Source organism: Caretta caretta, chromosome 2, assembly GCF_965140235.1.
Source record: "Caretta caretta isolate rCarCar2 chromosome 2, rCarCar1.hap1, whole genome shotgun sequence".
In the NCBI taxonomy this organism is placed as follows: Eukaryota; Metazoa; Chordata; order Testudines; family Cheloniidae; genus Caretta; species Caretta caretta.
This window is the reverse complement of record NC_134207.1, coordinates 114,464,715-114,489,463: the sequence shown is the minus strand read 5'-3', so window position 1 is coordinate 114,489,463 and position 24,749 is coordinate 114,464,715. Positions and strand designations below refer to the sequence as shown.

Genomic DNA, 24,749 nt, shown 5'->3' with positions numbered 1-24,749 from the left:
CACTGACTTCAATTTTATGCTTGTGCAGCTTTGGGTTCAGTATGTAAGGCAGTGCAAGTTAGACACTCAAGGCTCCATTGCCCTCCCTTAGATCCAGTCTACTGCTATTGAAGAAAGTTGGAGGAGATGTAATTCACCTGGCAAGAAGCCAACAGAAGGTGTAAAAGGATGTGAGTTAAAGTAGCCCAGACACAGAGGCTTCAGTGGAATTTAAGAGATCTGGATTTTATTCCCCTGATTTGCTTTGTGACCATGGGCAAATCACTTCACCGCTTTTCCCCCCGCCCTTCCATGTTTTTTTTCTGTCTTGTCTGTAAGCTTGTCAGGACAGAGAAAGTCTCTTTATGATGTGTGTGTGCATAACAGAGTTCCAGTTGGTTAGGGCCTCTTGACACCGCTACAGTACACATGGTAATGATGAGGCGAAGACTCCTGGCATACATAACTTCTGCACTTGGCAATTGCCATTAAAGTACAGAGCACATAACGTCTCCAGGATCTTGGTAGCCACATGCACTATCGCATTACCATAGCATTAAGGGACTCCTACTGCAGCACAAGGAGCTATGATTTAATCTAGTAAAATTCCTTAGGCTAATTTTACATGATTAAAAGACTGCTGTCTAATTCCAGGCAGTCGTTACCAGGAGAGTTAAGAACATCAGGCATGTTACTGGTCTGTGCTTGAGACAAATTAAGTATAAGGGAAACCAAGAATTCTCCCCAAACCCCACATAAAATATTTGAACCATGTAGGCATACACACTCCGAAAGGCATTGCTGAACTCTGCCTATGAGTAGTAATCTAATGACCTATTTTCCAGGACTGCAGTAGCTATAAACAGCCCCAGATGTGTAAAAAAGGTAACTAAGCTTTATTTTTTTTAATGGATTTTGTTTGTTTTTATTCCTATGCTCCCATGCAAGCGAGATAAATAGAGCATGCTTCTTACTCCTGCCTACAAATTTCTCTTCCTTGATCCTTCTAAATCCCCTCTTGGAATGGATTCTGTTCAAACTTCCACTGGTATAATTCTGGAGTAACACCATTGACTTCACTGAGGTTACTCCAGAACTAGACTTGCATAGCTGAGAAAAACTGGCTCTTTATTTGTTCAGGGTCTTGACTTCATATTCTTTCTCCCTTCTTGAATTCCAGCAGGAATTTCCAGTTTGCTGCCTCCTGTTTGCTGTTGCTGTTATAAAAATCTATCCTGCCCTTTGGTTTGCACTCACTGAAAAATTTGAGCTGCTTTTCCAGTTCCCACGCAGAGCTCCTAAACTAAGCCTGTGAAGCAGCTCATCAACCAACTCTCTGGATAGATCACAGGCTATTGCTTCATGTTCAGCCACCCACCACTCCCCAAAGAAATGTCACCTTGCTGCTTCTCTGGTAAGCTACTATTCTCTTGGAAATTCCCATGCACTCCCCCGTCAGCTAAAGAGGAAAAGAACAAAAGGGTATCTGGTATGAAAGAACAAGTTACATCGAATTAAATTGAGCTCAGTATGTTAATTAATTTTAAATGAGCTCGGTATGTTAATTACTGCTTCTGTCTTTATGGATATTCTTGCCTTTAATCCAAAGGAGTGGTTGAATTCTACAGCTAGGGCTTCTAGTTTTCAACAACATGCTCCAGACTGTACAATACAAAAATAAAAGGGAGACTCTTTCCTGAAGAGCTTACAGAGCTTACAAAGCATCTGTGAGCTAAATGTGATCAAGTAACTTGCTGGAAGTTAACTATTGCTCCAAAGATTACCTATTTTGAAAACAAATTACATGTGGAAAGATGATAACTGAGATGTAAACATATAGATATTGCCAGACTGTAGCTGGTAAGAGGAAAGCGTCTGCATGTAACAAATGCAGGGGTTTAAGAAACATATTTATTGAGGATAAAGGAGAATTAACTGTTCCCACCATCTTTCTTTCTCCCAACACACCCACAGAATCACAAGTGGAAGTTTAGAATGTGGAAGCAAAATAGGTTTTTAAAAGTATAGATTTGAATTACACATGGTCAAATTCACATAGAATTTCTGTTTCTAATAAGGGAAAATAATTCTTGGTTACATTGTACAACATGGATTTTTCCTTTTATCTAATAGCTTCAGTCTTTATCCCAAAAAGTCAGATCGTGATAATATGTATTAGCATGTGCAATTCTAATTAAGTCAGTGGGATGATTTACCATAGAAAGAACTATGCCTCAGTAAGTGGTAGGATTTAGGCCCCAGTTCTGCAACATTCTCCATGCAGGTAGACTTCTGTTCCCATATACAGCCCTACTGACTTCAGTGGGGTCCTGCACAGGTGCTAGGATCTCCCCACATTGAGTAGCTTGCAGGGTTGGGACTTAAGTTTGTTTGCTAGGGAGCATGTAGAGAACTAGGTACTCCTTGTCACAGTTTAGGGCAACTGCACCCATGTTCCCCCCTCTGTGGTCCCTCAAGGGCACCCACTTAAATATTTCTGGCTCCCAGCCATCGTCTCTCCTGAGCAGAGACCTATGTCTCACTCCCTTCTGATGAGGGATTTTAAGGCTGCACAGCTCCCTGATTTACACTGTGATATCCCCAGACTGCCTAAACAGACAGGAGTCTGAGCTTTGCTTTCTCTCCAAAGATTATGACCAGTGTATTGCCTGCGGTTACAAGTTACCACACAGTTTCTTCTAAGCAAGCACATTTATTCTTAAGGTAAAAGCATTGCAGAGAAAACATGAAAATAAAAAAGTGCCTCCATGCATGCTAAAAAGCTTAAAAGAGGTCACCCTGCCCCCCAATCCAACCTAGAGCTCTGATAGGTTTCAGTCTTTCAAAGCCCATATCTGGGTTTTCCCCATGGTTACAAGTTCATATACATTTTAGATCGAGAACCAGGACAAAGGCTGGGTAGGTCAGCTGTTTCTTCATACAAAGTGGGCCTTTGAGCTTGGCCTTCCATAACAGGTGATCAGCAGACAACAATAACCCTCTGCTCAGGGCATAGCTTCAAAAGGCTGGGTTTTTGCATAACTGGAGTTGGGGAATTTGCATTAGCCTCTCCCTAGTATTCCCCAAGAAATCCACTTACTGTTTATTGTCCATACTTGTCAGCCACATTTTCAGTATAGTCTTTGAACTCCTAGGCCTCACATCTATCACTTCTCCCCCCTACAGATGTAACATAGAATCCAGGCCCACAATAATACACGAACATAATACAATAAAGGATATTGTAATCCAAGGATATTACAGGAAATTGCCATATCTGTCACACTCCCATCTTTCTATGTTGGTCATATGTAGCTCTGTACACATTTGGGGGAATATTATATTAATGTATATCTATAAAATGACTGAGGTTAAAGTTATTATAGAGTCTAGAATATTGTGCTTGGCTGGATGACAGACCAGATCAGTTTTAAGGAATCTAGCGCACTGGTGGATCATTTAATTAAAACTACCAGACACGCAGCAGTTTTTGGAAATCTTCATATCCTGTGGATTACCAGCTACAATAAATGGATTCTGACTTAGATTCCTGAGAACTTCTTAGAACAGGAACCATGGCTGCTTTTCTCTTTGGAAAATGCCAAGCATGTTGTGGCTGCTACTGGAAGTAAATAAATTAACAATAATAAATAAGTGAAATGATTGATTTTATAATATTTAGCTATGGCTATCAGAATCCAGACTAGGAAAAAAAAACATATAGATGTAATTAAGAATAGGATTTGGACTTTTATGAACACTGGAAGAAGACACATAAGTCTCCTCTTCAAATTCTGTGCTGTTTCTGAAACATGTTGATTGTAGGTATATGGCTACTCATATCTAGATACCTTCCAATAAAATAAAGAGAGAAAAATTAATGAAAAAGCAAAACTATTTAAAATTGCTTAGTGCCTCCAACCTTCAGTACTTTATGGGACATAGTTTAAAATAATAATCTTTTATGACTAAAGTAAATTTGTAATGGCTCGCTTATGACTTACAGCTTTTCTGTTTCAGAAATATTACTCTGTTGCATTTTCATGTACCAGCAGATAGTACTAAAATTGACTTGTTCAGATCAGAGCATCAGATGGATTACCAAACTAACTGAAGAATAGAATTAATGGAACCATTCTTACTGTCAAGTATCTTATCATTCATACACAGTAGATAAGTGTGGCAACTGCTGTAGAAGCTGAAGCCATGTGCATGTGTTTAAAGGAGATAAAGATATGTAATTATTGTAAAAAGCCACTTTATGTAAACTTCCTTCATGTACAATATTCCCTCTGTCCTCAACTTGTACCTCTTTTTCCCCCTTCTAAAATGTGATACTTAAATGTTACTGCTGAAAATATGGTGGTCTAAACAAATCAGTCATCCTGGCCACTAATTTGCTAATTGGCTACTGGCACTTCCTGCAAGGAATATGCAAAGCAATAATATGTTCTGAAACTCAGTGTAAAACCACTTTATCTAAAATGATTTTATTACTATTCTTATTTATTTGTATTACAGTAGCACCGAGGGGCCTCAACTGAGATTGGAGCCTAGGGCCTGTACAAATGGACAGTAAGAGACATTCCTGCCCTGAAGAACTTACAGCATAATTAGATAAGGCAGACAAAGAGGATAGAAGGAGAAAAAGGCACAGACAGGTGAAGTGACTTGCCCTTGATGGTTAATGGCAGAATTTGGAATAGAATCCATGTTTTCTGAGTCCCAATGCAGTGTCTAATCCATGTTGCCTCTCAGATTTCCCTTCCATCTGAAAACATTAATTTTGCAGTTAATTGTAGTTCTTGGAGTGATAGGTCAGCACAATCTAGCTGAAACAGCCTTTTAGGAGGTTCCCTCTGAAATACATGCAGTCCACAGATAAGCAGAGATATGCGGAGACAGGTAGCTCCATTTCATGGAGAATTTCAGAATTTTGAAATTTGGTTTTGTTCCAATTTGGAACAAACCCAAACATTTAGAAGTACTCTGCAAAAGGGAAAGCCCTGAAGTCCTCAACTCTGGGGCAGTCTGCCTGGCTAACTGGCACAGAGCCATGGACTCTGGAAGCACTGGGGTCCCCAAATCCAGGGTGGTCTGCATGGCTGGCTGCCTTGAAGCCATGGACCTTGGAAGTCCAAGCTATTGACAAGCCACAAGCTGGTGTTCCCAGTCTCCCTATCAACCCACCTGGTGGCTGTGAAGGAGCTGGGAGCCCTCCTCTACAGTAGCTTACCAGGCAAGCTGCAGAGGAGCTTGGGAGCAGGGTATCTCAGGACTTCTGGGCTCTCAGCTTCCCCACTAGGCGAGCTGCTGAAGACCCAGTACCCTGGAAGCCTGTGAATTTCAGCAGCCCACCAGGTAGGCTGCTGAGAAGCTCAGCAGACAAGCTGGCAGGAAACCAGAAAGGTTGCCACTGGACCAGCATGAAAATTGAACCACCTCTGCAAAATATTTCGATGAATCAATGTTCTGTGACGGAAACATGTTCCGTCGCATATACAGCTCTAGAAATAGTTATAGTGTCTGAATTTTAAGCTATAAAACTGTACTTTACCTCTGATTTAATAGAAGAGGATCAAGTACCCCCACGATGGACCTACTAAACCAAAGTGTTCGAATGCTGCAGGGGAGCAATGTTCCCTCTAATTTTTCCTATCCATGTGGGGAATTAATTTTGTTATGTGCACCGTTATGGAGGTGATGTGTGACACATCACCTTCATATCAGTGCACATAACAAAATTCATGTGGTGGGGGTGGGGCCGAGGGGTTCAGAGTATGGGAGGAGGCTCTGGGCTGGGGCAGAGGGTTGGGGTGCAGGGGTGTGAGGCCTTTGGCTGGGGGTGTGGGATCTGGGGTGGGGTTGTGGATGAAGGGTTCAGGGCTGGGACAGAGGATTGGGGTGCAGGAAGTGAGGGCTCTGGAGTGAGGCCAGGGATGAGAGGTTTGGGGTACAGGAGGGAGCTCAGGGGTTACGGTGGAGAGAAAGGACGCCCCCCAGCTCTCTCTCCCCGCAGCAGCAACAGCACGTGGGCTGGGGGGGAAGGGTGCCTCTCCCCACTGCGGCTGCTCTGGGGTTGGGGCTGCAGGATAGGTGCCCCTCCCCCAGCCCAAGCACGTCCGGGTCGGGGGAGGGCCGCCCCGGCTGTGGCTGGAGCTGGGCCACTCTGGCCTCACCACCCTGCAGGTCTGGGCTCCCCGGTCACAGCTGGGGTCGGGCTGCTCCGGTCGTGCCTGGGGCCATGCTGCTCCACCCCAACCGTGGCTGGGCCCCATCCGGCCGCGCCGCCCCAGCAGGTCTGGGCGACACCGCTGGTTCTGGGCCGCGCTTGGGGACGGGGGAGGGGTGCCCCACGCCCTGGCAGGTTAGGGGCCATGCTAGGTGCGGGCTGGGGGAGGGGCGCCCCTCCCCCGGCTACAGTAGGTCCCCAGGCAGGTTCCTTAACTGCTTGCGCAGCGCTAAATAGGCTGCTGCACGGCCACGCAGCTTGCAGGGAACTTAGAGAAACTCATAATGTTGGCTGCATTCTCACTTGGAAATACATGTAAAGGTTTCAGACCCACAGTTAGGAAGTGTTTACTCTCACAACCAAATTGTGCCATTAAGGGCCCAGTTTTCAGAGGTTCTGAGGATCCACAATTCCAGCTGAAGTCAGCAGGAGCTGTAGGTGCTCAGCATTTCTGTAGATCAGGTCCTTAAAGCACAGGCTTGTGTTGGGGTGATGTGGAGCTGAGCCAGCTCATGAAAGCTCTGAGAAAGAGTGGGCCTCAGGAGGCACAAGTCTCTTCCTCCACTGCCCAGTGTGCAGAAGAGCATGCAAACTTGTACCAGCTTTTTAGAACAATGCAGCCTTGTCCCCTGTCCACATCCAGCCAGTTCTTTAGGCCAGAGCAAAGGTGGAGGAGCAGAGCTATGACCCACCACCTCCCCGCCCCATTGAGACACTTTGTTTCATTGGGCGTGCAGGGAGGAAGCACTGGGGAAAGCAGTACATTTTGAGAGTGGCACTTGGTGGCAGAGGAGGTACTGGATAGGAACTTGGGACATTTTGCAATGATATTTTTTCTTTGGGCTTCCGGGCTGACCACTCCTTCTTGCTTTTGTTGGGAATTTCCTTTAGTGCATCCCTTACTGGTAGGCATTTTGTGCTCTGTGGTGAATTACATTTCAAAAGGAGTCCTAGTTAATCCTTTCCCTCAGTCCTTAATCTCAGACTCTTTTGCAATATTTTTTAGCTTTGGAAGCAATCTTGATTGGAGGAGCCATGCCCCAGTGACTGTCAAGTCTGACCATCTCTCCTCTGAAGCCTAAGAGGAGGAAAGCCCATAGCTGGAAAGGTGAGCCTGGAAGCTGAAAGGAAACAAACACCAATGTGTAACATAAATTTATCCTTCCTGCACATGTTCATGCTAATCAACCTTGGTGATAGAATGTTCCCAGAAAGGAAACACTAAATGGGCAGCCAAAGTGAATTCACTGGAAAATTAAAGCAAATGTTCAGGGTCATGTATTTGCCCAGCTCTAGTTGTGATTGTGATCTCTTTTTGCCCAGTGTGGCCAGAGCCTAGTGAGAGCACTACCCAGGCCCAGCCGTGATAATTGACAAGTGTATGCAAACTCAGCCTATTGTTTCAAATATCACACATGCACTTAATTGCTTGTTTCAAATATGAAATGGATCAAAAATGAACAGACGAGTAAAGTGAAATACTCTGTAGAATTCATATCACTAGTCTGATTCTATAAATACTCTGGGGTACATTCTTCTCTCATTCAATGCTTGGGAGTCCCATTAGTGTTAATGGAAGCTACGTGAATGCACTGAGAGAAGAATATCCCCCTCTGAATTTGAAGAGGAACTTTCATACTGGGTCATACATGGATGAAAGAAAGAATATTTATATCACAAGCAATTTGCTTTGCCAGGGAATGGTTAGGAGGGCAGAGGGAATAACAAGCAGCGTAATGATGGGGTTATTAGCAGTGGGGGCTTAACAAGGGAGTTACCAAGATAGTGGATTTGGAAGAAGTAACAGGGGAAGAGGTATTTAATGGATGGAGGTTGTCACAGTTCATGGCAACTGCATCTATATTCTCCCTGTGTGGTCCTTTGAGGGCACCTACTCTAGTCCCCCAGCTCCTCAGCCATCACCCTTCTTGGGCAGAGACCTGTGTCTCTCTCCCTCCTGACTGGGTTGCACAGTTCCCTGTCTACACTGTGATATCCCCAGCAAGCCAGGCTGTATCTGCACTTTGCTTCCCCCCCACCCCCCCGACGCTATAAACTGCATAATGACCAACAGTTATAAATAACCACACAGCCCTTCCTAAGCAAGCCCATTCATTCTTAAGGTGGAAAGCATTACAGAGAAAATTTATTTAAAACAATAAAAGAACCTACACACATGCTAAAAAAAACCTTACCAGAGGTCACCCCAACTCCAGCCTTGGGCTCTAGAAGGTGTCCATCCTCCCAACCCTTCCACAAGGATTGGAGCCCTGCTGAGACAGAAGATCCTTTCCATTTGCTGGATCAGAAAGAAGGCCCTGAGCCCATTTAAACTCAGGCTATTTATCCAAAAGCTTTTTCTTTGTCTGTTGGTCTCTGGAAAATCCTATTTGCACTAGTATATGTGAGTCTTTCCGGGAGATGGTACCACTCCGGAAGGGTTACAACCTGGCCGATTTGCCTTAATCACCATCCATTGCTTTTCGTTCCTGGAGGAGCTGTTGTAGCCCTCCCCCATGAAGCAGAATACATAAACCATTCATTTTAAACAATGGACCCCAAAGATACTTAACCTTAATTCAGTAAAAAGAAAAGGAGTACTTGTGGCACCTTAGAGACTAACCAATTTATTTGAGCATGAGCTTTCGTGAGCTACAGCTCAAATAAATTGGTTAGTCTCTAAGGTGCCACAAGTACTCCTTTTCTTTTTGCGAATACAGACTAACACGGCTGTTACTCTGAAACCTGTCTTAATTCAGTAAGTTTCCCCAAGGATATAAAGGAAACTGCCAGATCTGTCACAGAGTCAACTAAATAATAAATGGACAGGGGCTTTGTCCATCAGGAGAATCATTGCAAAACAGATTTTATGTGGAGGGGAAACACATTTTTAAATTTAAAAAACTGGGACATTATCTTTGGCCCAATGGATTTGAGGTAATTGGAAAGTGGAGTATAAGCAAATGACTCTGCACAAGATTTTATGTGAATGATGTTACCAATCTTCTATCAGCTCCTATTAATTCTACATCCAAAGTGTGCTCCCATGAGGACACTAAATAAGCTACTTGTTAAAAGCTGCTGATTTCCAACATATATTCTGTTCTGTTTTCCTGGGCCGATGGATCTGTTCCTGTAGCTCAGCTGTGGGGAGCCAGAGAGGAATGGGGAAAGAGATTTGTCACTAGGAACCTGGGCAGCATTTTCCATCTCAAATTTAAATTCTTTATATGTGTCCTTTGGCTCTTTAGAAGGTTTATTTTGGTGTCTACTAGATTCTGTTATTCATTTGTATACCAAGTTCATTTATGGAGCATTGCAAGTACAACTACTTCTACAGGAAAAGTAGGTCATGAACATTTTTCACAAGGGTAAATTATTAGTTTTCAGAGTAACCTGTGAGTGAAATTTCACAAAGCATTTTCTTGCATATACTAACTTATAAACTTGAGCACTTGCTCCAAGCTGAAGCAATAGTTCAAGCCAATAATTGTTTAAAGTCTAATTAAATTATAAATCCCTTAGGGCAGAAATCCGGTTTTCTTCTATAATGTATAGGACTGAGGATATTGTTGGTGCTTAACAAATACATAATAATAATATATTATTTATTACAGGTGACACCTAGAGTTAAGGTTGTCTGACATTTTCCATTAGAAGATCCTGTTTTCAGTCACTTATAACTTTGCCAAACTTCAACCATTTAGGATGAGTGTCCGTGCTAGGTGTCTGCCTCAGGCAGTTTTTCTGGTTTTTTGGTGTATTGGGGGGGAGGCGGGGGTTGTTGTTGGGGTTTTGGGGGGGGCACCATTTCCAAGATCAAGGATAGGGAAAATACATTATTTTGCTCATGTTAAAAAATTCTGGTGACCTTTTCTTTGAAAAGCTCAAGGGTCCCCAGGCTTAGGAGTAAGGAGTGTCCTTTTTGTCAGGGTTACGTCTTTCGCTATCCCCATGAAAATGTGCTCAAATTTGACCAAGTTGCAAGACTCTGAAACACTGCTGTTTGCACATGCTCAGTAGAGACTTCTTTGATTTTAGCAGCTAAAATCCCTGAAGATTCCATTCTCACTGAGCATGCTCAAGCCTCTCACAGTTCCTAGTGCTAATCAGACTCGGCATACACCCATCCCCACAAAGTGACTGATGTGCTTCATCCCCTCACAACTCCTATATGTGACTAGAATACACATGTTCCAGCCTAGGACTACAGGGGTGAAGCTAGTCTTTCCCTGTAATTGCTGCTTCCAGCTGCTCCAGGCTCGGACAGGGCCAGAGACCTGAACTGAGAGCAGGGAACCTTTCTCTCTGGTGCTCTCAATGACTCTCCTTCGCCTGCTCGCACCCAGGCAGCATGGAACACAAAGTCTGATTTGAATGCATCAGATCTGGAACTGGTGGGGAGAGAAGGCTGGACTGGGAGCTGGTGAAGGAAATTGTGGGTGGGACTGGGAGCTTGTTGGAATGTACATTGAGTTTGCTGGGAGGAGGGGAGGAGACTGGGACTAGGAACCAATGTGGGAGGAGTGGCGGTAGTGTAATGAATGAGGAAAGAAAGAGAAAGGAGGGTCTCAGGGTTAAACTAATTAAATGCTGCCCTAGCAAATTAGTTTTGATTCTTGTCTCTGCCACAGAGCTCCTATGCAATGCTGGGAAAATCACTGAAACCAAACTTTTCATTGGTGGTCACTAATTCTGTGTACCTCATTTTCTGGGTGCCCAATCTGAGACCCTTGGATCTGATTTGTAGAAGTGCTGAGTACTCACAGTTACAATTTAAGTCCATGGGAGCTTTGCTTTGAACATATAAAATGCTATTTTAATGCTAAATACTCTGAAAAATGAGGTCCTAGGTGTCTCAACTTGGGCACCAAAATTAGTGGAACTTTATTACTTTAATCTCTCTGTGCCTCAGTTCCCCATCTGTAAAATGAGGATAATGTCCCCTCATCTCACAGGAGTGTTGTTCAGATAAATTCATTAATATTTTTGATATTATAATTATGAGTGCCACAGAGAAGCCCTTTAGGAAATTAATATTCCTGTCTTCATACCAGGGTTTGAATAGCATACAGTAAATAAGGCCCAGGACCACACATTGAACAATAAGGAGAAAACAAAATTTTGAATAGCTGCTTATTCAGAGAGAACTATCCATCTTGTGCACTGAATGAGTTAGGAGAGCTTGTGAAAAAAATAGTATCGTGATAATATAATTAAATGACTGGATTTTGACACACAAGGGAGCCAAATTAAGTTACTCAGGCAACTTTAATTCTGGCATTTCCTAACTTTGAGTGCTTGGTTTCACAGCCTTAATAATCTTTTAACATAGGTAGAGGTGGTTTTTTTGTTTGTTTGGGTTTGGTTTGGTTTTGAATCTTTTCATTATGTTTTCTTTATCATACTCAGAAACTGCTCAAAGGCAAAAACCCCAATCCATATGAAGGCCAAACTCATGCTGAGTTTATCAAGCAGACCTCAGATTGAATATTTCCTTAGGCATATAAGAGACACTAAGAACCTTCTGGTTTGACAATTTAAATGTTAACAGCTGCTCTGGACTGTTGGCTGAATGACTGTTGGCCGAATGATATTGTGAAAAACTGTCTGTGCTGATCCATGTTTGCTGTCTCAAATTAAGTGGAATGCTCCTTTTAATCAAATCATTGTGTAACATGTTTTAGTTGTGATTAATTCACTGCTGCTTGACTCCTGTTTTACACCAGTGCAACACCATTGATTTCAATGTTTTGTTTTTATTTAATGCCTTATTTATCTCAACATTAGTGTAAGTAGGAAGACACATACATATATCCATTGTGTATCACTTAGAGTGCATTCTGTGTTGCTTAGTGTCTCTTAAATACATAGGCCCAGATTCTCCGTTGTGCCCTCTATGAACAGAGCAGAAAAAAAGTACTCCCTGATCCTAGGGCCCAGATCTATACTGGCACTCTCCCTGGTGTAATTTAAAGCAGACTCTGGGCTGACTACACCAGCCTGGGACTGTTGGAGCAGAGTTATACTCCTCCCACATCCTCATGACAGGAGATTGCTCATCTGGCCAGTTTTAAACCAGAGCAGCTCAAAGCAGCCAGACCAGGGGTTAGGACCTGAGCCCTGTGGAAACATTAACCAAGTATCCTGCTTGCTAGCTGAAGATTGGAGATTTTTCTTCAAGACTGGATGTTTTTCAAAAAGATCTACTCTAGGAATTATCTTGGGGAAGGTCTATTGCCTGTGTTTTACAGGAGGTCAGACTAGATTATCACAGCGGTCCCTTTAAGCCTTGGAATGTATGAATCTATCATTTTGATCAGGCTATAATTAGATTCTTGTGCCTTTGATCATTTCCTGATTCACATGAAGAAAATAGAGCAAAAAGATCCAACCACTTGTAAGCAGTATCTAGTGCTCTCAGTGATCTTCCTGCTGGGAAGGAGCATAACATATAAAGTACTCTAATAGGTGCGCTTATCACTACTCGTGCCTACTTGCAGCATAGTTATTCCATACTTCAAAATAATTTTTTTTAACAACTCTCCACCTCAACATACAGCTTTCAGACTGTTCAGCAATATCACAGACCTGTGTTAAGATGAATAAAATAAAGGTGCCAATTTGCAATCTGACTGTACATTTATGAAGATCTACTATTAAAAATGAGAGGAACCAATGTTGGGTTAAAATGTGGATTCTGTATGCAATTTTTGTGTTTTCCAACCATGGAGTTGCTAAACACTGTGTCCCAGGTCCTTGGCTGCAACAAAGTAGTGCACAGAGCAATTCAGGGGTCTAAGGAGGGAGGCAAAAGTGGCTTTAAGACATCTTTATGCTTCGCCAATCCTAGGTGAGCTGTGTACCATGCCAGTGTCCTGACATAAACTGGAGCAGCCTGAAGACTTGTGCTAGTTGCCTGTGGCCCCAAGGACTGTTCCAATGGTACCAACTGCAAACAGACCCGATACAGCAAGCAGGTCAGCTGCGTACGGTGATGTGCTGACCATTTCCCCGTATGCCAGTCACAGGGATGGTGAAGGGAATACTACACTAACTCTATGATCTCCAAAAATCTCCTCTACCCTGAGGTAATCCTTCCATGGCCAACTCTTCTGTCTTAAGGGCTGTTCCGCACTGGCCATGCTATTCAACAAGGTTATAGTCAGTGGAGAATCTAGCCTGTGAGCCTGATTCTCCACTGCCTTGCACCTTGTATAGCACTTTACAACTGCATAAAGGGAATGTAAAGTGGGTGTAAAATGCTTCTATTTTGATTTGGAAGGCTTTACCACTGTAAAGGGTAGATCATAACAGGGTTCAAAAAAAGAACTAGATAAATTCATGGAGAATAGGTCCATCAATGGCTATTAGCCAGGATGGGCAGGAATGGTGTCCCTAGCCTCTGTTTGCCAGAAGCTGGGAATGAGCGACAGGGGATGAATCACTTGATGATTACCTGTTCTGTTCATTCCCTCTGAGGTACCTGGCACTGGCCTCTTTTGGAAGACAGGATACTGAGCTAGATGGACCTTTGCTCTGACCCAGCACAGCCATTCTTATGTTCTTAACTGTAATTTACACTCACTTTAAGGCACTGTACACTGAAAGAATGATGCAAAGTGCCATTAATGTAAATGAGACTCAGACCCACTTTGTATAGGTTTAAAAGACAACCCAAGGGGCAACACAGCAGAGAATTGGGCCATGTAGAAAGCACTTCAAATTACTTAGGAGAACAACAGAAGCACAGATAAAGAGGACGTGGGTCACATCAAGAGCAACTAATCCTCCTCTTAAAAAAGAAAGTTTGTGGGGGGGGAGGAAATCCATAATTTTTTTAAAAAGAAAATTTTGTTTAAAGGGAAAGTGTTCACATGATAAACTGAGTATTCTAGAGTGAGAGAGAGCTTCCTGTGACAATTCAGCCCTGCTAATCTCTCATGGCATGTCTACACTACAGCAGCGACAGATGCATAATTACGGCCCTGCAGCTGTGCCGCTACAGTGTAGATGCTTCCAACATCAATGAAAGGGGTTTTAGGGTCAATGTAGGTAATCCACCTCTCTGAGAGGCGGTAGCTAGGTTGATGGAAGAATTCTTCAGTCATCCTAGTTGCATCTGCAGCAGGAATTAGGTCACAGACTTGAGCAATGTAACTAAGTCAACCTAAGTTTTAGGCCTCTGTAATGGGGATGAATCTCCGATAATATTAGAGGTTAGCAACATGGCAACCATCTCCTATACACAATCTGTGCAATTGATTATGTAAGCCCTGACTAAAGTAAACTCTTGAAATCTGTCATTCTGTGAAAAACTTCCAAAGGCTAAAACTGTTGTTTAAACTCCAGTGATGGGGCCGATTTCCAGCTTGGCTGATCTATCTGTTATGTTCTGTCGACCTAAAATTGCCATGATAGTCTCAGTTGGAAAAGGCATTTCTTATTTCCTGCCCTCAACTGATGTGTAGTGTTACTGTGCACTGTTAGGCAGCGGCCATTTCTCACCTCCGAGATGGCTGTATTTCAGTGGGGAGTGCTGTATACAGGGCTAGACTGGGCCTAGCCTTGCATAGTTATTCAAGGGAGGAGGGTACATGGAACTGCCCACAAGCTCATAATTAACCAAGGCACAATTCCATGAGGCACCATAGCACCCTTTTTTGTTTGTGCTAACCACACAACCCTAGTCTATCAAAATTGAGGAAGGTAAAACCCCTCCCCACCAACCAACAAAACTGGCCCAGCTTGAAGAGAAGCATATACTTCATCCTTTCAAAGGGCGGCACAGCTCTGGTATGCAAGCCCCTACAGGAATTCTGGGTGAATCAGCCAGAATTCCTCCAAGAGCTCCTGCTGCAGTATGGTTGTCCAGCCTTCCCCCCTGCAGCGTGACCATGGGTTTAAGAGCTGCAATCTGACCATAGCACTTTGAGATCTTTCTGGTTGCATTGCACTATATAACTGTCAGTCACCATAATTAAATTCAGCACCTGAAAGCTGCTGACTGTGGCTGGAGTTCATCGGGTGTCCAGTGTGTTTGTCTTGGAAGTTTCAAAATCTGAGACTGCCCTGCTACTTTTGGTTGATAGTCTCCTTCTGGCAATGGACATACATCAGATGTCCATGACAACTGTATTTGATCTTTCACTGCCCTTTCAGAGGGATGAGCATGAGGTGCCATTGAATCATCTGTGGGACCTGGAAGGGATGGCTTTACAGTGGCTCCATTCATAGGAGGACCCAGAGGGAGCTGTGTCAGGCCATTGCTCATTCTGCCCCAGGACTCTCATGAGTAACATCCTGTGCAGTTCCATCTCATCACCCTCATCCCTGCTCACTGTGAATATGTAGCTACTCACGGGGATTGTGGGGTATTTTGGCATGCAATATCATTCCTTTTTCACATCGAACCCAGATTTTGCAGTATCCTTGCTATTCTGGTACTTAAATGAGTTAGGTTCCTTGATGAAGACTAGCTGGCTTAAACTCAGTCTATTTAATGGAGATGATGTTTGTGGGCAGGGGAATGGATAGGTTTATAAAGAACAAATAATTCTAGCCCAAACTGAATTAAAAAAAATCTAATTACAAAATCAATGGATGAGGGCAATGAACTATAGGTAATATGAGGACCTTATTAAAGCATTTGATGCAATGGGAGTATTCACAAATTAAATGTTTCAAAAATTCATTCAGCATGGTTCAGATATGAATGCTTATGGATTGAAAACCAGATTGCAAACAAAGGACAAATTGTATTAAATTGGGACATTAGGTGCAGGAGATTATTTTTTATAATTATTACTAATATTTATATTACAGTAGTTTACACACATGTGAAGACAAGATCTCTGCCCCAGGGAGTTTACAGTCAAAGGCCCCTTTCTGAAAATGGGTATGCATGAGCAGAACACACTGCTGTCTCCACACAGAGTCATTTGCAGGACGGAGACACAAGAAGAGACATTTTTATTGCAATTTAGGATACTGCTGGGATGTGATGGGATACACCCCCACTCTCTTAGTGGAAAGGCTAATGAGTATTCCTGCAATCAGACAGCACCAATTAGGCACACCTGCAGAATGTGCTCCACCTTGAGAAGTGATGATTAAAAGGATGAGACTGGCCACAGAGGAGGGCATTTTCCCAGGAAGAGGGAAGCTACTAGGCACTGCTAGTGAGTTCTAGTAATAAGGGGCACTCAGCCTGAGGCAATTGCTAACCCCTTTCCTTCATCCCCACCTCCTATTTGAGGCAGATGGGCACTACTTCACTTGGTAAGAATGAAGGCCTTGGAGGACTCTGTTTGCCTCTGTTTTCACTAACAAGGTCAGCTCCCAGACTGAAGGCCTTGGAGGACTCTGTTTGCCTCTGTTTTCACTAACAAGGTCAGCTCCCAGACTGCTACGCTGGGCATCACAAAATGGGGAAGAGATGGCCAGCCCTCTGTGGAGATAGAGGTGGTTAGGGACTTTTTAGAAAAGCTGGACGTGCACAAGTCCATGGGGCCGGACGAGTTGCATCCGAGAGTGCTGAAGGAACTGGCGGCTGTGATTGCAGAGCCATTGGCCATTATCTTTGAAAACTCGTGGCGAACCGGGGAAGTCCCGGATGACTGGAAAAAGGCTAATGTAGTGCCAATCTTTAAAAAAGGGAAGAAGGAGGATCCTGGGAACTACAGGCCAGTCAGCCTCACTTCAGTCCCTGGAAAAATCATGGAGCAGGTCCTCAAAGAATCAATCCTGAAGCACTTGCATGAGAGGAAAGTGATCAGGAACAGCCAGCATGGATTCACCAAGGGAAGGTCATGCCTGACTAATCTAATCGCCTTCTATGATGAGATTACTGGTTCTGTGGATGAAGGGAAAGCAGTGGATGTATTGTTTCTTGACTTTAGCAAAGCTTTTGACACGGTCTCCCACAGTATTCTTGTCAGCAAGTTAAGGAAGTATGGGCTGGATGAATGCACTATAAGGTGGGTAGAAAGCTGGCTAGATTGTCGGGCTCAACGGGTAGTGATCAATGGCTCCATGTCTAGTTGGCAGCCGGTATCAAGTGGTGTGCCCCAAGGGTCGGTCCTGGGGCCGGTTTTGTTCAATATCTTCATAAATGATCTGGAGGATGGTGTGGATTGCACTCTCAGCAAATTTGCGGATGATACTAAACTGGGAGGAGTGGTAGATACGCTGGAGGGGAGGGATAGGATACAGAGGGACCTAGACAAATTGGAGGATTGGGCCAAAAGAAATCTGATGAGGTTCAATAAGGATAAGTGCAGGGTCCTGCACTTAGGACGGAAGAACCCAATGCACAGCTACAGACTAGGGACCGAATGGCTAGGCAGCAGTTCTGCGGAAAAGGACCTAGGGGTGACAGTGGACGAGAAGCTGGATATGAGTCAGCAGTGTGCCCTTGTTGCCAAGAAGTCCAATGGCATTTTGGGATGTATAAGTAGGGGCATAGCGAGCAGATCGAGGGACGTGATCGTTCCCCTCTATTCGACATTGGTGAGGCCTCATCTGGAGTACTGTGTCCAGTTTTGGGCCCCACACTTCAAGAAGGATGTGGATAAATTGGAGAGAGTCCAGCGAAGGGCAACAAAAATGATTAGGGGTCTGGAACATATGAGTTATGAGGAGAGGCTGAGGGAGCTGGGATTGTTTAGCCTGCAGAAGAGAAGAATGAGGGGGGATTTGATAGCTGTTTTCAACTACCTGAAAGGGGGTTCCAAAGAGGATGGCTCTAGACTGTTCTCAATGGTAGCAGATGACAGAACGAGGAGTAATGGTCTCAAGTTACAGTGGGGGAGGTTTAGATTGGATATTAGGAAAAACTTTTTCACTATGAGGGTGGTGAAACACTGGAATGCGTTACCTAGGGAGGTGGTAGAATCTCCTTCCTTAGAGGTTTTTAAGGTCAGGCTTGACAAAGCCCTGGCTGGGATGATTTAACTGGGAATTGGTCCTGCTTTGAGCAGGGGGTTGGACTAGATGACCTTCTGGGGTCCCTTCCAACCCTTATATTCTATGATTCTATGATTCTATGACTGCTTCCAGCCAGTGACTTGTGGTGGGTTCTGGGAAATGCTGCCTAGGGCTAGAGTTAAGGGGACTGTGCTCTGTGGTCTAAAAAGACCCTGGGAGTGAGCTGAACTCCTGATGGGAACAGTAAGATTGTCCAGGAGAGGGGATTTCTCTAGGGGACCCAGGGGCAAGATACTATGGCTTAAGCCTCATAAAAAAATAATACAAAGGGACCTGGAAAGGTTAGCATTATGGGCTGGCAGCAACAACAAAAGGAGAATCAACCTGGGAAAACAATCCAAAATAGGCTGTTTTTAATGGCTGGGAGGAACATGGAAAGCAATAATACCAAAAGGAATGTAGAAAAGTGTCACCAAAATATCCTCTGCATCAGAATCATCTGTAATAATGTAACACAAAAGATCCTTAATGTGGGTTTAAATGTAACTTACTCACATTTCAAGGTCTCCTTATGCTGCCACAGAAATATAAATGAGAATTCAGGTCCTATTGTCTTCAGGTAGGAATTTTTAGTTAGGGTTAGGCTTACTCAACCTCTTCTATGGCAACCATAATGCTTCTTAACTTTTCCAACTCTCATCTTACAGATTTGCTCCACTAAGTTAAAAGTCATGAGTCAGACTCTTTACAATCTGGAGCTATTTTTTTTTTAATGATTTTTAAACTTCCCTTACCCACTCCAGATGCCTGTGCATATGCAGGCCTGCCACTTAGTGCTGCCAACTCCTCCAGATACAAGGAGTAAGGGGACGCTGGCTGCTCCAGCGGGAGCTCATGCTGGCACTGGCTGCCTGATGATGAAGTGCTTCAAGCTCCTCCCCAAACACCAACATTTTAATTCATTCATTCTAGGCCTGCCTATCCCCGAGCAATTAATTGTGCGCCTCTTAACTCCTCATCAACTTTGCCCCCTCCCAGCCTCTGCATCTGTCCTTGGCCCTTCGGCGTACTGCTCCTTCTCCAGCTCCAGGGGTTCTTCATTCCCCTTTTCCAGGGCTGGGAGGGAGGGGAAGGGCTGCAGCAGAATCAACTTCTCCCTCTTCCTAGGCCTGGGAGGAGCAGGAGAGAAAGCACCTGCTTGGGGTCTTCAGTCCCCTACCCTTCGTTCTTTCCTAGGCCTGGTGTTAAAAAGATGGGAAGGAGGAGGAGCAGAGAGCAGACTAACCCATTTTTCCAGGACAGGAGGGAACAGAGCTGCCCTGAGCTACAGGGCTTTTTCTGCTTTCCATCCTCTATCCAAAACCCCATCTTGGTTCCTGAGGAAAGGCAAAGAGCTCTGCCTCCGGCAGCAACCCGACTGTCTATTCTTCCCCTGGAGATGGGTAAGGGGAAAGGTAGCCAACCAAAGGAAGTTTTCCCTTAGACTGGGCTGGAAATCACTAGCGAGCTGGAGCTTCTGGCATCACTGGGAGACTAGCTCCAGCAGGGGCCAAAATCCAGGTACTCAGGATGACATCATGAGACATGGCAACAGTGCTAATGTATAAATAAAATGTGCTATATATTTGCTATAACTGCATTAATAAATCATGGATATGTTGTAAATGCCAGAATGCGCAATATGCGAAAGAATGCTTGAAATATGATGGTACTGTTGCTACTCCAACCACAAACCTCCTCAAGTCCTATATTCTCCTGTAAACTAAATCAATAGCTCTTTTATTGTCAGATGTGACTGTTCCTAGAGCAATTTATGCTGGCATAGTTTCTTCACAAAGAAGGAAAATCCTTCACTTGATGTTTCACTTCACTGGCTTGATCCTACAAAACTTTGCTTGTCTGAGAGTTACACAGGTGAGCAGGTCCATTGATTGCAATGAAACCGCCAATTTAGGAATTATGCAGCTGAGTGTTTTCAGAATTCGGACCTTAGTTACTCTACATTTGATTTTTCTGCACTGACCCTGTTGCATTTTGGCATGACCACATAACCAGGGAAAAACACATTTGTGCAGGCAAGGCCTTTACACGCAACTTCATGGCATTTCTGTGTGTTCGTCTGGATGTAATGCGGTAAACTTGAGCACTACATCCTCTCAATTCCAAAATCTCAGGGAATGTTCTAGGCACTGATGAGCAGAACCCTGTTGATTCTTTTGAAGACTGGAAAAAGCTATTTGCATTTAAAAAGATCTTTGCTCTGCCTGCTGAGATCCACCAAACAGCTGTGGGGAGATGCACAGCCAGCAGGGGGAGCCAGAGGGCAGGAGGCTTCCTTTTCCCCTCCCTCCTAGCATGCTGCCTCCCCAAAGCCTGCTGCATGACGGGGGGGGGGGCGGGGAAAAGCGGGAGAGAGAGAACAGTTGCTGTTTGGGAATGGTACTTGGGGGTAGGGGGCAGGCGAGGAGAGATGCACAGAATCCCTGGGATCTGGTTGAACGGGGAATGGGGTTGAGTGGGGGCAAGAGGGAAAAATAGGGGGCACACAGAGCCCTGGGGCTGCGGGGAATGGGAGGTAGATAGAGCCCTTGTCATGAGGGAGGGGACAATGTGGGGGAGAAGTCCCTGCAACAGAGGGAAAATGGGAGGGTGGCACACAGGGAGCTTCTATGTGGGAGGGGTGCTGGGGGAATGGAGGGATGCAAGGACCCTGCGGTCTTAGCTTGCAGAAACAATGCAGTGGGCAAAATCCTTAGTTTATTTCAATTTCTTAAACTCTTAACAGTGCTGAGAAGTAATTCTGTATTTCCTGACTTGCGTGATTAAAATCTTATTTAATGTTAAATTAGCTTAATTTTTGCATGTGACTAACTTTTGAAGAAAATAAAATGAAAAAAGTAGTTTTTCTTTACTGTTGTTGTTTTTAAACAAACATACAAACAAATTTTAACCAAAGAAGGAACTATAGAGTGGCACAATATAACCCCACCTCACTCTCATAAATACTACTAAATGTGATTAAGAGTTGCAGAATCTTTTTGCCTGATTAACCAGTAGTAGTTATCAGTAGTCCTGTTACACTTTATTACAAACTATTTGGTTAATTCTTTTTTGTACATTTCTTTTTCATTTTTGTTTTATTTTTCTCTAACGTTTATTTGTATTTAACAACTACGGCCACATGCTTGCAAACACTTGACCACATGAGTAGAAAGGTGGCTAGAAAGCTGGCTAGATCGTCAGGCTCAACAGGTAGTGATCAACAGCTCAATGTCTAGTTGGCAGCTGGTATCAAGCTGAGGGCCCCAGGGGTTGGTCCTGGGGCCGGTTTTGTTCAACATCTTCATTAATGATCTGGATGATGGGATGGATTGCACCCTCAGCAAGTTCGCAAATGACACTAAGCTGGGGGTAGAAATAGATATGCTGGAGGGCAGGGATAGGGTCCAGAGTGACCTACACAAATTGGGGGATTGGGCTAAAAGAAATCTGATGAGGGTCAACAAGGACAAGTGCAGAGTCCTGCACTTATGACTGAAGAATCCCATGCACCGCTACAGGCTGGGGACTGACTGGCTAAGCGGCAGTTCTGCAGAAAAGGACCTGGGGATTACAGTGGACAAGAAGCTAGATATGAATCGACAGTGTGCCCTTGTTGCCAAAAAGGCTAATGGCATATTGGGCTGCATTAGTAGAGCATTGCCAGCAGATCGAGGGAAGTGATTATTCCCCTCTATTCAGCACTGGCGAGGCCACATCTGGAGTATTGCATCCAGTGTTGGGCCCCTCACTACACAAAGGATGTGGATACACTGGAGAGAGTCAAGCAGAGGGCAATGAAAATGATTAGGGGCTGAGGCACACGACTTAGGAGGAGAGGCTGAGGGAACTGGGCTTATTTAGTCTGCAGAAGAGAAGAGTGGGGGGGGGGGGCAGGGGAATTTGATAGCAGCCTTCAATTACCTGAAGAGGGGTTCCAAAGAGGATGGAGCTCGGCTGTTCTCAGTGGTGGCAGATGATAGAACAAGGAGCAATGGTCTCAAGTTGCAGTGGGGGAGGTTTAGGTTGGATATGAGGAAAAACTTTTTCACTAGGAGGGTGATGAAGCACTGGAATGGGTTACCTAGGGAAGTGATGGAACCTCCATCCATAGAGGTATTTAAGGCCCGGCCTGACAAAGCCCTGACTGGGATGATTTAGTTGAGGTTGGTCCTGCTTTGAGCAGGGCGTTAGACTAGATAACCTCCTGAGGTCTCTTCCAACCCTAATCTTCTATGATTCTATGAGTAGCTTTACACAAGAAAGTACTTACTGACTTCAGTGGGAATTAAATACGTACTTAAGTTATTTCCTGGATTGGTATGCTTGCTTAAAATAGTGACTATAACTTAAGTCAGAACCAGACTTTGCCAAGGTGTGCTAACCTCTCAGGATTCTGTTCTGTTATTTATAGGTTCTTAGACTACCCTCACCAGTGTAATATCTGACCCACTCAATAAGGACTAACATCTCATAGTTAATTCTTTTTCTCCTCAAGTCAGGACTTCATCCCCAGCCATTTTTATCTGGGCATGCCTGGCCTCCACGCCTACCCTCCATCTGGATATCTTCTTGTGTAACATCTACCCTTGCGTTTCTACCTCTGTCATTTTTCTACTCCATTATTTTTAGGAGGTGGCTAGCTGGCCCCCTCATATTCTATAGCCTGGACAGTCGCTCCTCCCACCTCAAATAAGATCCCAATAGTAATGATATTTCAGCCAGATTGCACATACAGTATTTTGGATCTCTGGTTAGATGGTTGGATTATATGCAATGTGGCCAAGTTAATGTTACTATTACAACCTTGGGTCAGAACCTCCTCTGCTATAAAGTAATGTAGTCCCACAGACTTCAATAGAATTATGCCAGTTTGCACCAGTTGAGGATCTGGCTCTGTAACTTCTGCATTTCCTTACATTGTAGTGTTTGCATTTGTAACCTTAATGTTGCATCAATATTGAATTTTTTTCTATTTTATATGTGAGAGCAGTTATGTCACAGTTATATCCAAGTGTAAAAATATACTGTATCTTTGACATAGAGGAACCTCAGCACTTGCAATAGAAAGGAGGCCTCAACATTTTCTGGCAGGTAACGTGATTTTAGTAAGACTTTTGACACAGTCCCACATGACAGTTGTTCCCTCTGTCCATTGAAGGTAGGACAAGAAGTAATCAGCTGAATCGGAAGCAAGGGAGATTTAAGAAATCAAGAAAAAACTTCTAATGCTAAAAATAGCAAGCAGTGGAGCAGGCTTCCAAGGGAGGTTGTGGGATCCTTATTGTTGGAGATTTTTAAGAATAAGTTACACAAATACCAGTTAGAGATGGTCTAGGTATATTTGGTTCTGCGTCAGCACAGGAGGCTGCATTAAATGACCTCTCGAGGTCCCTTCCAGCTAAACATTTCTATGATTCTGTGCCTCTCAAGGAAGTGAAGCATGTGTTTCAAGCACACACATTTTTCTGTTGTGACAAGTGGTGAGCCAACAATTTAGCAGTTTTAGTGGCATGTCAGTGCCATTTACTGTAATGTTTTGATGTTGCCTTTTAAGTTGTTGTTCTATTTAAACATAATCCTATTTCCCTTTTCAGAGAAAAAGTGCCTAGCAATCAAATAGTTTACAGAAAAATAAACACCCTCCTTCTGAATGGAAACACGAGGTAACTGAAACTGAAGAAGCACTACCAGCATGCACTCTGGGTGGCCAGAGAGAAATGGACAGGTAAGGGATGCCAGCACTCACGCTAACTGCTTACCTAGGAATAGCTCAAAGGTCATGGTATGGAGATCCAAAATCCATGATATCCAAATTCAAATCTAGTTCCCCATGTAATTTACTGGATAGAGATGCTAACTTTGGGCCAGGTTCTAGTCTCATTTGCACCAGTGTGGCTTTACTTGCCTTTTACATCGTGTAGGCATTTATTTACACGTGTGTAAGATGCACCCACTCTGATTTGGTAGCATTTTATATCCACTTTGCACATGTGTAAATGACTGAGTAAGGTGCATGGCTGTGGAAAATCAGGTCCATAAATTTTTACTGTGGAGATCTTGCAAAATGGTAGGCATGCCATGACGACAATGCTGAATTGCAAGGTATGCCCTCGAGATGCATGTGTGTGATATGCCTTGTCCTTGCATTTGTTTGCTAAGATCTTTTTTGAAAAAACTTAACTCCTCAGCATTGGAGCCTTTGGCATGTTAGTAATTTAGAGTTAACAAAAGGTTTAATTTAATATATTTAAAGGTTTAGCAAAATCATTGGCTGCAGCTGTCAGGGGGATGTGTTAGGACAGTGGTTCTCAACCAGAGATACACGTACCCCTGGGGTTGCACAGAGATCTTCCAGGGGGTACATCAACTCATCTAGATATTTGCCTAGTTTTACAACAGGCTACATAAAAAGCACTAGTGAAGTCAGTACAAACTGAAATTTCATATAGACAATGACTTGGTTTATATACAATACGCTGAAATGTAAGTACAATATTTATATTGATTTATTTTAATAATTATATGGTAAAAATGAGAAAGTGTGCTGTGACACTTTTTTTGTATTTTT

At 43.7% G+C, this 24,749-nt stretch overlaps 1 long non-coding RNA gene across 1 annotated transcript; it reads left to right on the top strand.

Annotated features, from left to right (window-relative positions):
* Positions 1-1,166: 1,166 nt before the first annotated feature.
* Positions 1,167-23,897, top strand: LOC125632143 (uncharacterized). Its single transcript, XR_007355199.2, has 4 exons — positions 1,167-1,393; positions 4,501-4,640; positions 7,218-7,319; positions 23,776-23,897. It is a non-coding gene; the product is annotated as an uncharacterized LOC125632143 (long non-coding RNA).
* The last annotated feature ends 852 nt before the right edge of the window (positions 23,898-24,749 follow it).